This window comes from Coregonus clupeaformis, chromosome 2 (assembly GCF_020615455.1).
Source record: "Coregonus clupeaformis isolate EN_2021a chromosome 2, ASM2061545v1, whole genome shotgun sequence".
Classification (NCBI taxonomy): Eukaryota; Metazoa; Chordata; class Actinopteri; order Salmoniformes; family Salmonidae; genus Coregonus; species Coregonus clupeaformis.
In genome coordinates, this window is record NC_059193.1 from 12362236 (window position 1) to 12375586 (window position 13351).

The 13351-nt window shown below is 41.7% G+C and overlaps 1 protein-coding gene across 3 annotated transcripts in view; it reads left to right on the top strand.

The window, feature by feature from the left end:
• The first annotated feature begins 4561 nt into the window (after nucleotides 1-4561).
• The window catches only part of cyfip2 (cytoplasmic FMR1 interacting protein 2), a 38954-nt gene continuing 30164 nt past the window's right edge, over nucleotides 4562-13351 (top strand). The window contains exon 1 of one of the 3 annotated variants that reach the window (XM_041838993.2): nucleotides 4562-4739. The gene's annotated coding sequence lies outside the window, so the exon portion shown is untranslated. The remainder of the gene's footprint in view (nucleotides 4740-13351) is intronic. The other 2 variants (XM_041838987.2, XM_041838980.2) reach the window with 2 other exon arrangements.

A 13351-nucleotide genomic window follows, 5' to 3' on the forward strand; every position in this document is an offset into this window, starting at 1 on the left:
TCGACATATAGATAGATATAAATATACAGTAGATAGAATGTCACCTACAGTGAAAACTCCATACAGTAGATAGAATGTCACCTACAGTGAAAACTCCATACAGTAGATAGAATGTCACCTACAGTGAAAACTCCATACAGTAGATAGAATGTCACCTACAGTGAAAACTCCATACAGTAGATAGAACGTCACCTACAGTGAAAACTCCAAACAGTAGATAGAATGTCACCTACAGTGAAAACTCCATACAGTAGATAGAATGTCACCTACAGTGAAAACTCCATACAGTAGATAGAACGTCACCTACAGTGAAAACTCCAAACAGTAGATAGAATGTCACCTACAGTGAAAACTCCATACAGTAGATAGAATGTCACCTACAGTGAAAACTCCATACAGTAGATAGAACGTCACCTACAGAGAAAACTCCATACAGTAGATAGAATGTCACCTACAGAGAAAACTCCATACAGTAGATAGAATGTCACCTACAGTGAAAACTCCATACAGTAGATAGAATGTCACCTACAGTGAAAACTCCATACAGTAGATAGAATGTCACCTACAGTGAAAACTCCATACAGTAGATAGAATGTCACCTACAGAGAAAACTCCATACAGTAGATAGAATGTCACCTACAGTGAAAACTCCATACAGTAGATAGAATGTCACCTACAGAGAAAACTCCATACAGTAGATAGAATGTCACCTACAGTGAAAACTCCATACAGTAGATAGAATGTCACCTACAGAGAAAACTCCATACAGTAGATAGAATGTCACATTTGTACATTTACATTTTAGTCATTTAGCAGACGCTCTTATCCAGAGCGACTTACAGTTAGTGAGTGCATACATTTTCCATACTGGCCCCCCGTGGGAATCGAACCCACAACCCTGGTGTTGCAGGCGACATGCTCTACCAACTGAGCTACAGGAGGCCCTACAGTGAAAACTCCATACAGAAGATAGAATGTCACCTACAGAGAAAACTCCATACAGTAGATAGAATGTCACCTACAGAGAAAACTCCATACAGTAGATAGAATGTCACCTACAGAGAAAACTCCATACAGTAGATAGAATGTCACCTACAGTGAAAACTCCATACAGTAGATAGAATGTCACCTACAGAGAAAACTCTGTTGTCAGGTGACTGAACTAAATACTCAAAATATTTTATTTTCTTCTAAAAACATCTGTGTCTATACAATAGCATACTAGGCCTACACAGTCCTGTCAAGGACTGAACGCTGTAATCTGTGCAGTTGATGTTGATTCAGTTTGACACCATCTCTGTCCTGGAAACTGGGTCATTGAGTGGTGCCTGTGCTGTGTATGGTAAGTAAGTAATATCCTGCAATATCTAATCAAATGGACCTGGGGAAGAATGTGAAGCACATTTCAATCAGTGGAGGCTCCTCAGAGGAGGAAGGGGAGGACCATCCTCCTCAGTGAATTTCATAAAAACCATGGTGTAGCCGGAGGACAGCTAGCTTCCATCCTCCTCTGCGTACATTGACTTCAATACAAAACCTAGGAGGCTCATGGTTCTCACCCCCTTCCATAGACTTACACAGTAATTATGACAAGTTCCAGAGGACGTCCTCCAACCTATCAGAGCTCTTGCAGCATGAACTGACATGTTGTCCACACAATCAAAGGATCAGAGAATGGATCTAGTACTGAAAGAATAAGCTACAGCTAGCTAGCACTGCAGTGCATAAAATGTGGTGAGTAGTTGACTCAAAGAGAGAGAAATACAATAGCTGAACAGTTTTTAACAAAATAATTTCTTCCAGAATGAAGGAGAAGCAAGAAAGAGAGAGAGAGATTTCATCATTTTTTTATTTTTTATTTTTTTTTATTTAACCTTTATTTAACCAGGTAGGCCAGTTGAGAACAAGTTCTCATTTACAACTGCGACCTGGCCAAGATAAAGCAAAGCAGTGCGATAAAAACAACAACACAGAGTTACACATGGGATAAACAAAACATACAGTTAATAACACAATAGAAAATCTATATACAGTGTGTGCAAATGTAGTAAGTTGTGGAGGTAAGGCAATAAATAGGCCATAGTGCAAAATAATTACCATTTAGTATTAACATTGGAGTGATAGATGTGCAGAAGATTTTGTGCAAAAAGAGATACTTGGGTGCAAATAAAGAACAATATGGGGATGAGGTAGTTGGGTGGGCTAATTACAGATGGGCTGTGTACAGGTGCAGTGATCGGTAAGCTGCTCTGACAACTGATGCTTAAAGTTAGTGAGGGAGATAAGAGTCTCCAGCTTCAGAGATTTTTGCAGTTCGTTCCAGTCATTAGCAGCAGAGAACTGGAAGGAATGGCGGCCAAAGGAGGTGTTGGCTTTGTCGATGACCAGTGAGATATACCTGCTGGAGCGCGTACTACGGGTGGGTGTTGCTATGGTGACCAATGAGCTAAAATAAGGCGGGGATTTTCCTAGCAGTGATTTATAGATGACCTGGAGCCTGTGGGTTTGGCGACGAATATGTAGTGAGGGCCAGCCAATGAGAGCGTATAGGTCACAATGGTGGGTATTATATGGGGCTTTGGTGACAAAACGGATAGCACTGTGATAGACTACATCCAATTTGCTGAGTAGAGTGTTGGAGGCTATTTTGTAAATGACATCGCCGAAGTCAAGGATCGGTAGGATAGTCCGTTTTACGAGAGCATGTTTGGCAGCATGAGTGAAGGAGGCTTTGTTGCAAAATAGGAAGCCGATTCTAGATTTAACTTTGGATTGGAGATGCTTAATGTGAGTCTGGAAGGAGAGTTTACGGTCTAACCAGACACCTAGGTATTTGTAGTTGTCCACATATTCTAAGTCAGAACCGCCGAGAGTAGTGATTCTAGTCCGGCGGACGGGTGCAAGCAGCGTTTGATTGAAGAGCATGCATTTAGTTTTACTAGCGTTTAAGAGCAGTTGGAGGCTACGGAAGGAGTGTTGTATGGCATTGAAGCTCGTTTGGAGGTTTGTTAACACAGTGTCCAATGAAGGGCCAGACGTATACAAAATGGTGTTGTCTGCGTAGAGGTGGATTTGAGAGTCACCAGCAGGAAGAGCGACATCATTGATATACACAGAGAATAGAGTCGGCCCAAGAATTGAACCCTGAGGCACCCCCATAGAGACTGCCAGAGGTCCAGACAACAGGCCCTCCAATTTGAAAAATTTAACTCTATCTGAGAAGTAGTTGGTGAACCAGGCGAGGCAGTCATTTGAGAAACCAAGGCTATTTAGTCTGCCGATAAGAATGCGGTGATTGACAGAGTCGAAAGCCTTGACCAGGTCGATGAAGACGGCTGCACAGTACTGTCTTTTATCGATTGCGGTTATAATATCGTTATTTCACTATCAGTTTGACTTACTTAGCTAGCAAATGCAGCTAGCTAGTTTAGCCTACTCAAACACCCTGCTCAAACAGAGAGATGCTAGCTGGCTATGACTATCCAGCACAACACTGGAACTCTTCCAAGTCAAGGTAATCTTTTGTTTTCACTAATTTATTGCCACTGGGACCGCCGGTGTAAGTGCTAAACTGCTTACTGACTGTATACTGTAACGTTACTGCATGATTGTAGCGGGTTTACTAATGCATTAGTTATATTAGCTATGTTGACTATGACGTTACTTTAGCTAATATGGTGACAACGATGTAGGCTGTGTGTAGCGGTTATGATATGGTTTGGCTTGGAAAGGTTTTTTCGCCTGGTGACATACAGCTGATGTGTTGTGCATTGAAGTCCACAAGCAAAGGGAAAAGGTGAGAGGAGGAGAGCGTGTAGAGAAAGAATACAACGTGGCTACTATGAAAGTGACCTGTGTTTACGCGTGATCTGGGACATATTAATTCAGTCGGTTCTGTTGAAAAACGTTTCTTAAACGGAAGCAAACAGAATGAAACGGGGATAAACATGTCTGAATTTGTCCAATACAAACTTTCATTTGCAACTGTTGGACTAATGATTACACCCTATATCAGCTAGATGCAGGCAAAAGTGTGCAAGGTGGTATTGAATGTGTTACTGTCTGTCCATGTGTCACTTTCTGTCACCTAAAATGTTTCTCTCGACCTGTGTGCATCTTCGTTGTAAACTTTAATTCATAGGCTAGGTTGTAGCAACCTCATGATGGATATAGGGAAAATGAGAGTATCATGTAGTAGTCTAAACCTATCGCTGTTACATTGAACTGGGTGAATGGAATATGAATGACAGTCATCCAATATGCTGTAATAGAAATAAGGCCATGCTCATGAAAAAAAAAAAAAAAACGTCCTCTCTCGTTTTAAATGGCACCGACCGCCACTGGTTTCAATGTAGACCTAATGATTATAATATGATTTCCAGGGGAATAGTTTGTAGCGAATAGCGATAGATAGGCGACATTGCAAATACATTCTTTCATTTTGACGATACAAAAGCCCCACCGCAAGGCGTTTTGAGTGTCGTTCTGTGCAACATTGGTCATATTCAGCACCACAGTTCCATCCTCCTGTCTGTTTGTGAGTGACTGTCTCTTTAAGGAAATACACTTGCAGCCATTTTCTGCTCTTTGTGTGGGGTAGATTATTCAGCTAGTCGCTGAGAGAAACGAGAGCATCAATCGATGAAAAGGCTAGAAAAACTTCAGTAAAACATTGGATTTTCGTCGCAGAGTGCGACATTGTCCGCCCAAATTTTCCTGGACGGACATGCAAGTTACAGGTATGTGCAAAATGTAGCGGAATAGGCTGCCAGCGCACGGCAAAGATGTGCGGGTAGCCTAAACTCGATTCTCGACGGGAGGCTGCGATAGATGTACAGAACCTGCCGTGTTTCCCCTCTCTTGCATGGTGCACCATCACTGTACCATCGGAAGCGATTAACGTATTTTTTTTTCTCACATTGATAACAAATAAACGCATCGGATTTGTTCATTCATTCATTTTTACGGTCGTTTGCTTCTTCACTTATTCCGTGATATGAATGAACCGCCCCGTTATTTCAGACATTGTATTGATAGCATCATACTCAGAGAGATGGGTGGGGTGAACGAGGTTTCGCGTGTGGCAGTGTCTATAGGGAAATATGCGTTTTCTCATTTTTACATGAAAATAGGCTACGGGTGATATGAATATGACACAATGCATTTGATTGTCTTATAATAAAACATTCATAAAAGTATGTTCTGTTATAGTGAAATGTTCCGAGAGATATATTGGTTACAGGTAGTGGAGGTTAGTTCTCTAACGTGTAGTCTACCCCGTCGACTAAATTACTTATAGTTTTGATTGTTTTCTAATTGCCTACTTAAAGTCCTATTAGGAATTCGTTACAATGTATCTGTTAAGCGTCACCTCGTTGACAAAAGGCAGGTTTATAAATATCAATGTAGCCAAAAATTCGTTTTAAGATGCGTCCTTCCATCCCAGGCCCCATAATGATGTTCTAGTCTGATGCACGGATGGCAGGTTCATCCACTTCCGTGATGTAGCCTATGGATTCTCCAACCTCAAATAAAAAAAATCTCCCCAACTCTCAAATAATTAATAACCATTTGACTTTATTCGACTGTAACACTTGAAAGATATGTTTATTTGGATCCCCATTAGCTTTTGCAGAAGCAGAAGCTACTTTTTCTGGGTCCGCAAAAAACACAAAACATGACAAGTAACAAAACACTGATACACTGATAGACAAGGACAGTCACACATGTTAAATGCATTGACAAACAACACAACTAAAAAATAATACAAACAATACAACTAGAAAATGGTATGTTTGTGTGTCCCTTCATAGGCCCTCCGTTCCATTAGTTTTTAAAGGTAATTTAAAGGTAATTTTGCTGTTTGCTTGCATAATTGGAGATGGGAGTTCCATGCGATCTTGGCTATTTATAAAACTGTGCTTTGTAGTGAATTCATTTTGGACTAGGGGACTGAAGAGACCCTTGGTGGCATGTCTTGTGGTGTATGTATGGGTGTTTGAGCTGAATGTTATTTGATTATGTAGACAATCTGGAATTTTTCTCATAAAAACTAGAAGAGAAGCAGTTAATCTCTCATCAACCCTCAACCTGGAAAGACTGGCATGCACGTTGTTGATGTTAGTTCTGTATGTGCATTTCAGTGCAAAATAATGGCTGGAAATGGTATCAAAAAATTTTTTTGCATGGGTTTGATACCATTCCATTCACTCCATTCCATCCATTATACGCCATTCCAGCCGCTATTATGAGCCGTTCTCCCCTCAGCAGCCTCCACTGATGTGCAGTTAAGGGCAAGGCGTGCTGCTCTGTTTTGAGCCAGCTGCAGCTTTGCTAGGTCTTTCTTTGCTGCACTTGACCATATTACCAGACAGTAATCAAGATGGAACAAGACCAGAGCCTGAACAACTAGTATAGTTCATTATTGTATCAAAAACGCAGAACATATTTTTTTTATATAAAACATACCACTCCCCATCTTCAAAACTACATTGTCAATATGACTTGACCATGATAATTGACCATCCAATGTTAAACCTAGGAGTTCCTAAACTTTCTCAATGGTCACACACATTATGTACAACTCCAGTTGAGGTTTAGGTCTTAGAGAATGTTTTGAACCAAATACAATGTTTTTAGTTTTAGATGTATTTAAGACCAGTTTATTATTAATCACCCATTCTGACACTGACTGTAACTCCTTGTTAAGAGTCTCAATGAGCTCACTGGCTTTGGGTGCTGACATGTAGAGTGAGGAATCATCAGCATACATAGTCATTTTAGCTTCTTGTAAGACAAGTGGCAAATAAATTGTAAAAATAGAGCGTAACGGCCTGAGGGACACCGCACATACACGTCTGATGTTCGAGAAGCTTCCATTGAAGAACACTCTCTGGGTTCTGTTGGATAAGTAACTCTCCAACCATGTGATGGCAGGTGATGTAAAGCCATAGCAAGTTAGTTTTTTCAATAATGTATTATCAATAACATCAAAGGCTGCACTGAAATCTAACAATACAGCTCCAACTGTCATCTTATTATCCATTTATCTTAACCAATCATCAGTCATCTGAGTCAGTGCGGTACAAGTTGAGTGCCCTTCTCTATATGCATGCTGAAAGTCAGTAGTTCACTTGTTCTCTGAAAAATAGAGTTATATTTGCTCAAACACAATCCTCTCCATCAGTTTACTAAGAACAGGCAGCAAACTGATTGGGTGGGTGTTAGAGCCAGCAAAGAGTGCTTTACTATTTTTAGGCAGTGAAATTACTTTAGCTTCCTTCCACGCCTGTGGACACACACACTCCTTTAGAAAACATTTTGTATGATCTCTTATAAATTACTTTAGGCCCAACCTTTGGCACTTTGGCTTTACTTGTTATTGCCACAATGATATGGTCACTACAGCCAATGCAAACTGATATTGCTCTGCAGCATTAGTGAAGATATGTTTGATACAAGTGGATGCCACAGATCCAACACTATTGGTAGAAAATAGACCTCTCTGTTAACATCACACACATGATCAAGCATTGCACACTTATCCAAATACTGACTGTTAGCGCTTAGCAGCACTGTTAGCACTTAGCAGCACTGTTAGCACTTAGCAGCACTGTTAGCACTTAGCAGCACTGTTAGCACTTGGTGGCCTATAGCAGCACCACAAAAGAAGAGGCTTTAGATGAGGCAGGTTAATTTGCAACCACAACAACAGCATTTGACATGAGATCATCTCTAAGCTTTACAGGAATATGGCTCTGAACATATACAGCAACGCCTCCCCCATAGGCATTTCTGTTTTTTCTGTAGCTGTTATCCCTGTATTGCTACTGTATCATCAAAGGAATTATCTAAGTGAGCTTCAGAGATGGCCTGTATATGAATGTTATCCGATGTTAGCAAGTTATTGATTTCATGAACCTTATTTCTAAGGCTACATATATTAATAGGACTATTCTTAGCCCTTTCCTTGGTAGAGATCGGAGACAGAGGAATATGGAGACAGAATAAATACGTGTGTGTGATGTTGGGCTGAAGCTACTGAAAGATGAAGGAAGGTGTCTGTATTTGATCAACCAATTCCTAAACCAATTGTGTGTGTAGATATTACACTTGCTGCGGGCTGACATCTTCACTGTGTTAATATAGGCCAGACATTCTCAGATGCTATCTGACCCCCTGTCTCCTGTCCTAATGGTGTGTTCCCTCTCAGTTCTTGAACAATTCCGTGATAAACTGAGCACCGATTCATTGGTGATTGCATGGCCAGTTATCAAGAACCACCACCTTGAATCCCAACCATAGAACTAGTAGTCTACACACTACACTACCACTACCACTGAGTTGATTGAAACCTGAGGCAAGGTGCCTAAAAAAACAGCCTACTAGGCAACAATATTCCATGGCCCTCTCTATTATCTGAACCTGTTACTAGGCTTGGTCATTTTTGTGAGATTTTGTGATATCAAGAGGGAGTTAGTATGGATTGGACACACAGTCCAAACCATCATCTTTCCCGGAAATGAATTCCTCTGTGTTCCACCGTGTCACTCATAAACAGACCCTGTATTCTCCATTTGTGTGGGTGTGAGGCGATGATGGTAGCACAGTACGAGGATGCCCCGAGGGGAACACATTGAGTAGTGTGACCTGGACATGACACACTTTCTTTCTCTCGCTCCTTTCTCTCTTGTTATCGCACTTCCTTTTTGCCTTTGCCTCTAATTTGCCTTATTTGCCTTATTTGCATGATATCTACACTTGACTCTCAAAAGCAGTCATACAGTGCCTTCGGAAAGTATTCAGACCCCTTGACTTTTTCCACATTTTGTTACGTTACAGCCTTATTCTGAAATTGATTAAATTAATTTGTTTCTTATCAATCTACACATAATACCCAATAATGACAAAGCGAAAACAGAAATACCTTATTTACATAAGTATTCAGACCCTTTGCTATGAGACTTGAAATTGAGCTCAGGTGCATCCTGTTTCCATTGATCATCCTTGAGATATGTCTACAACTTGATTGGAGTTCACCTGTGGTAAATTCAATTGATTGGACATCATTTGAAAAGGCGCGCACACACCTGTCTATATAAGGTCCCACAGTTGACGGTGCATGTCAGAGCAAAAACCAAGCGATGAGGTCGAAGGAATTGTCCGTAGAGCTCCGAGACAGGATTTTGTCGAGGCACAGATCTGGGGAAGGGTACCAAAAAATGTCTGCAGCATTGAAGATCCCCAAGAACACAGTGGCCTCCATCATTCTTAAATGGAAGAAGTTTGGAACCACCAAGTCTCTTCCTAGAGCTGGCCGCCCGGCCAAACTGAGCAATCGGGGGAGAAGGTCCTTGGTCAGGGAGGTGACCAAGAACGTGATGGTCACTCTGACAGAGCTCTAGAGTTCCTCTGTGGAGATGGGATAACCTTCCAGAAGGACACCCATCAATACAGCACTCCACTCCCCAAATACAGGTGTGTATTTACCAAGCTTGTAGCGTCATACCCAAGAAGACTCGATGCTGTAATCGCTGCCAAAGGTTCTTCAACATAGTACTGAGTAAAGGGTCTGAATACTTATGTAAATGTAATATTTCATATTTGTATTTTTAATAAATTAGCAACATTTTCTAAAAAGCTGTTTTTGCTTTGTAATTATGGGGTATTGTGTGTAGATTGAGGAGGGGAAAAAAACAATGTAATTAATTTTAGAATAATGCTGTAAGGTAACAAAATGTGGAAAAGGTCATGTGGTCTGAATACTTCCCGAAGGCATATCACAAAGGAATACAAATAAATGAATGCATACACATCTCTCTCTCTACTCACTGCTCTCCTTAGAGACTAGCTTATCCTGTACAGGGCTGGAGGTGATAAAGCATGGCTTAGATCAATCTATCTATCTATCTATCCTTCCTCTCTCTTCCTCTTCCTCCTCCTACACTCTCTCTCTCTCTCTTCATCCTCCTACACTCTCTCTCTCTCTTCATCCTCCTACACTCTCTCTCTCTCTTCCTCCTCCTACACTCTCTCTCTCTCTTCCTCCTCCTACACTCTCTCTCTCTCTTCCTCCTCCTACACTCTCTCTCTCTCTTCCTCCTCCTACACTCTCTCTCTCTCTTCCTCCTCCTACACTCTCTCTCTCTCTTCCTCCTCCTACACTCTCTCTCTCTCTCTTCCTCCTCCTACACTCTCTCTCTCTCTCTTCCTCCTCCTACACTCTCTCTCTCTCTTCCTCCTCCTACACTCTCTCTCTCTCTTCCTCCTCCTACACTCTCTCTCTCTCTTCCTCCTCCTACACTCTCTCTTCCTCTTCCTCCTCCTACACTCTCTCTTCCTCTTCCTCCTCCTACACTCACATTTTAGTCATTTAGCAGACGCTCTTATCCAGAGCGACTTACAGTTATTGAGTGCATACATTTTCATACTGGACCCCCGTGGGAAACAAACCCACAACCCTGGCGTTGCAAGCGCCATGCTCTACCAGCTGAGCTACAGGGGACCACTACTCCTTCTACACTCACTGCTCCTCCTCCTCCTACACTCACTCTACTCTCGCTCCCACTCCTCCTTTTTCCATCTCTTGCCAATCTGTGCGTAATTCAGATTTCCACATCTATTAATGCATGAGTTACGCATAAGCCTGAGTTAATTTAGGAGTGTGGACCCTAGCTTTGTCGTGCAAGCATAAAGTGTAGGAATGCTGTGTGTGTGTGTGGGAAAGTTTACTCAGTCTAGTCGGGCCTGCTGCAACAGATGGAGTTGAGAGGTAGTAGAGTCCCAGACCTCTACTGCTCTGTCTGTCTATTAGATACAACACAACACACCCTACATGAATGGGTCGTTGGACTGTACTCTACTACTGTATTGTATTGAACTGTGCTCTACTTACTGTACTGTGCTCTACTTACTGTACTGTGCTCTGCTTACTGTACTGTGCTCTACTTACTGTACTGTGCTCTACTGTGCTCTACTGTGCTCTACTTACTGTACTGTGCTCTACTTACTGTACTGTGCTCTACTTACTGTACTGTGCTCTACTGTGCTCTACTGTGCTCTACTTACTGTACTGTGCTCTACTGTGCTCTACTTACTGTACTGTGCTCTACTTACTGTACTGTGCTCTACTTACTGTACTGTGCTCTACTGTGCTCTACTTACTGTACTGTGCTCTACTTACTGTACTGTGCTCTACTGTGCTCTACTTACTGTACTGTGCTCTACTGTGCCCTACTTACTGTACTGTGTTCTACTTACTGTACTGTGCTCTACTTACTGTACTGTGCTCTACTGTGTTCTACTTACTGTACTGTGCTCTACTGTGCTCTACTTACTTAACAGTGCTCTACTGTGCTCTACTTACTATACTGTGCTCTACTTACTGTACTGTGCTCTACTTACTGTACTGTGCTCTACTTACTGTACTGTGCTCTACTGTGTTCTACTTACTGTACTGTGCTCTACTTAATGTACTGTGTTCTACTTACTGTACTGTGCTCTACTTACTGTACTGTGCTCTACTGTGCTCTACTTACTGTACTGTGCTCAACTTACTGTACTGTGTTCTACTTACTGTACTGTGCTCTACTGTGTTCTACCTACTGTACTGTGCTCTACTGTGCTCTACTTACTGTACTGTGTTCTACTTACTGTGCTATACTGTGTTCTACTTACTGTACTGTGTTCTATTACTTCTGCTCACTTACTGTACTGTGCTCTACTGTGTCACTTACTGTACTGTGCTCTACTGTGCTCTACTTACTGTACTGTGCTCTACTGTGCTCTACTTACTGTACTGTGCTCTACTGTGCTCTACTTACTGTACTGTGCTCTACTTATGTACTGTGCTCTACTGTGCTCTACTTACTCTACTGTGCTCTACTGTGCTCTACTTACTGTACTGTGCTCTACTTACTTTACTGTGTTCTACTTACTGTACTGTGCTCTACTGTGTTCTACTTACTGTACTGTGCTCTACTTACTTTACTGTGTTCTACTTACTGTACTGTGCTCTACTGTGTTCTACTTACTTGTGGTGGTCCTCTGTAGCTCAGCTGGTAGAGCACGGCGCTTGTAACGCCAAGGTAGTGGGTTCGATCCCCGGGACCACCCATACACAAAACATTTATGCACGCATGACTGTAAGTCGCTTTGGATAAAAGCGTCTGCTAAATGGCATATTATTATTATTATTATTATTATTATTATTACTGTACTGTGCTCTACTGTGCTCTACTTACTGTACTGTGTTCTACTTACTGTACTGTGCTCTACTTACTGTACTGTGCTCTACTGTGTTCTACTTACTGTACTGTGCTCTACTTAATGTACTGTGTTCTACTTACTGTACTGTGCTCTACTTACTGTACTGTGCTCTACTGTGCTCTACTTACTGTACTGTGCTCTACTTACTGTACTGTGTTCTACTTACTGTACTGTGCTCTACTGTGTTCTACCTACTGTACTGTGCTCTACTGTGCTCTACTTACTGTACTGTGTTCTACTTACTGTGCTATACTGTGTTCTACTTACTGTACTCTGTTCTACTTACTGTACTGTGCTCTACTTACTGTACTGTGCTCTACTGTGCTCTACTTACTGTACTGTGCTCTACTGTGCTCTACTTACTGTACTGTGCTCTACTGTGCTCTACTTACTGTACTGTGCTCTACTGTGCTCTACTTATGTACTGTGCTCTACTGTGCTCTACTTACTGTACTGTGCTCTACTGTGCTCTACTTATGTACTGTGCTCTACTGTGCTCTACTTACTCTACTGTGCTCTACTGTGCTCTACTTACTGTACTGTGCTCTACTTACTTTACTGTGTTCTACTTACTGTACTGTGCTCTACTGTGTTCTACTTACTGTACTGTGCTCTACTTACTTTACTGTGTTCTACTTACTGTACTGTGCTCTACTGTGTTCTACTTACTTGTGGTGGTCCTCTGTAGCTCAGCTGGTAGAGCACGGCGCTTGTAACGCCAAGGTAGTGGGTTCGATCCCCGGGACCACCCATACACAAAACATTTATGCACGCATGACTGTAAGTCGCTTTGGATAAAAGCGTCTGCTAAATGGCATATTATTATTATTACTGTACTGTGCTCTACTGTGCTCTACTTACTGTACTGTGTTCTACTTACTGTACTGTGTTCTACCTACTGTACTGTGTTCTACCTACTGTACTGTGCTCTACTGTGCTCTACTTACTGTACTGTGTTCTACTTACTGTACTGTGTTCTACTTACTGTACTGTGTTCTACCTACTGTACTGTGCTCTACTGTGCTCTACTTACTGTACTGTGTTCTACTGTGCTCTACTTACTGTACTGTGTTCTACTTACTGT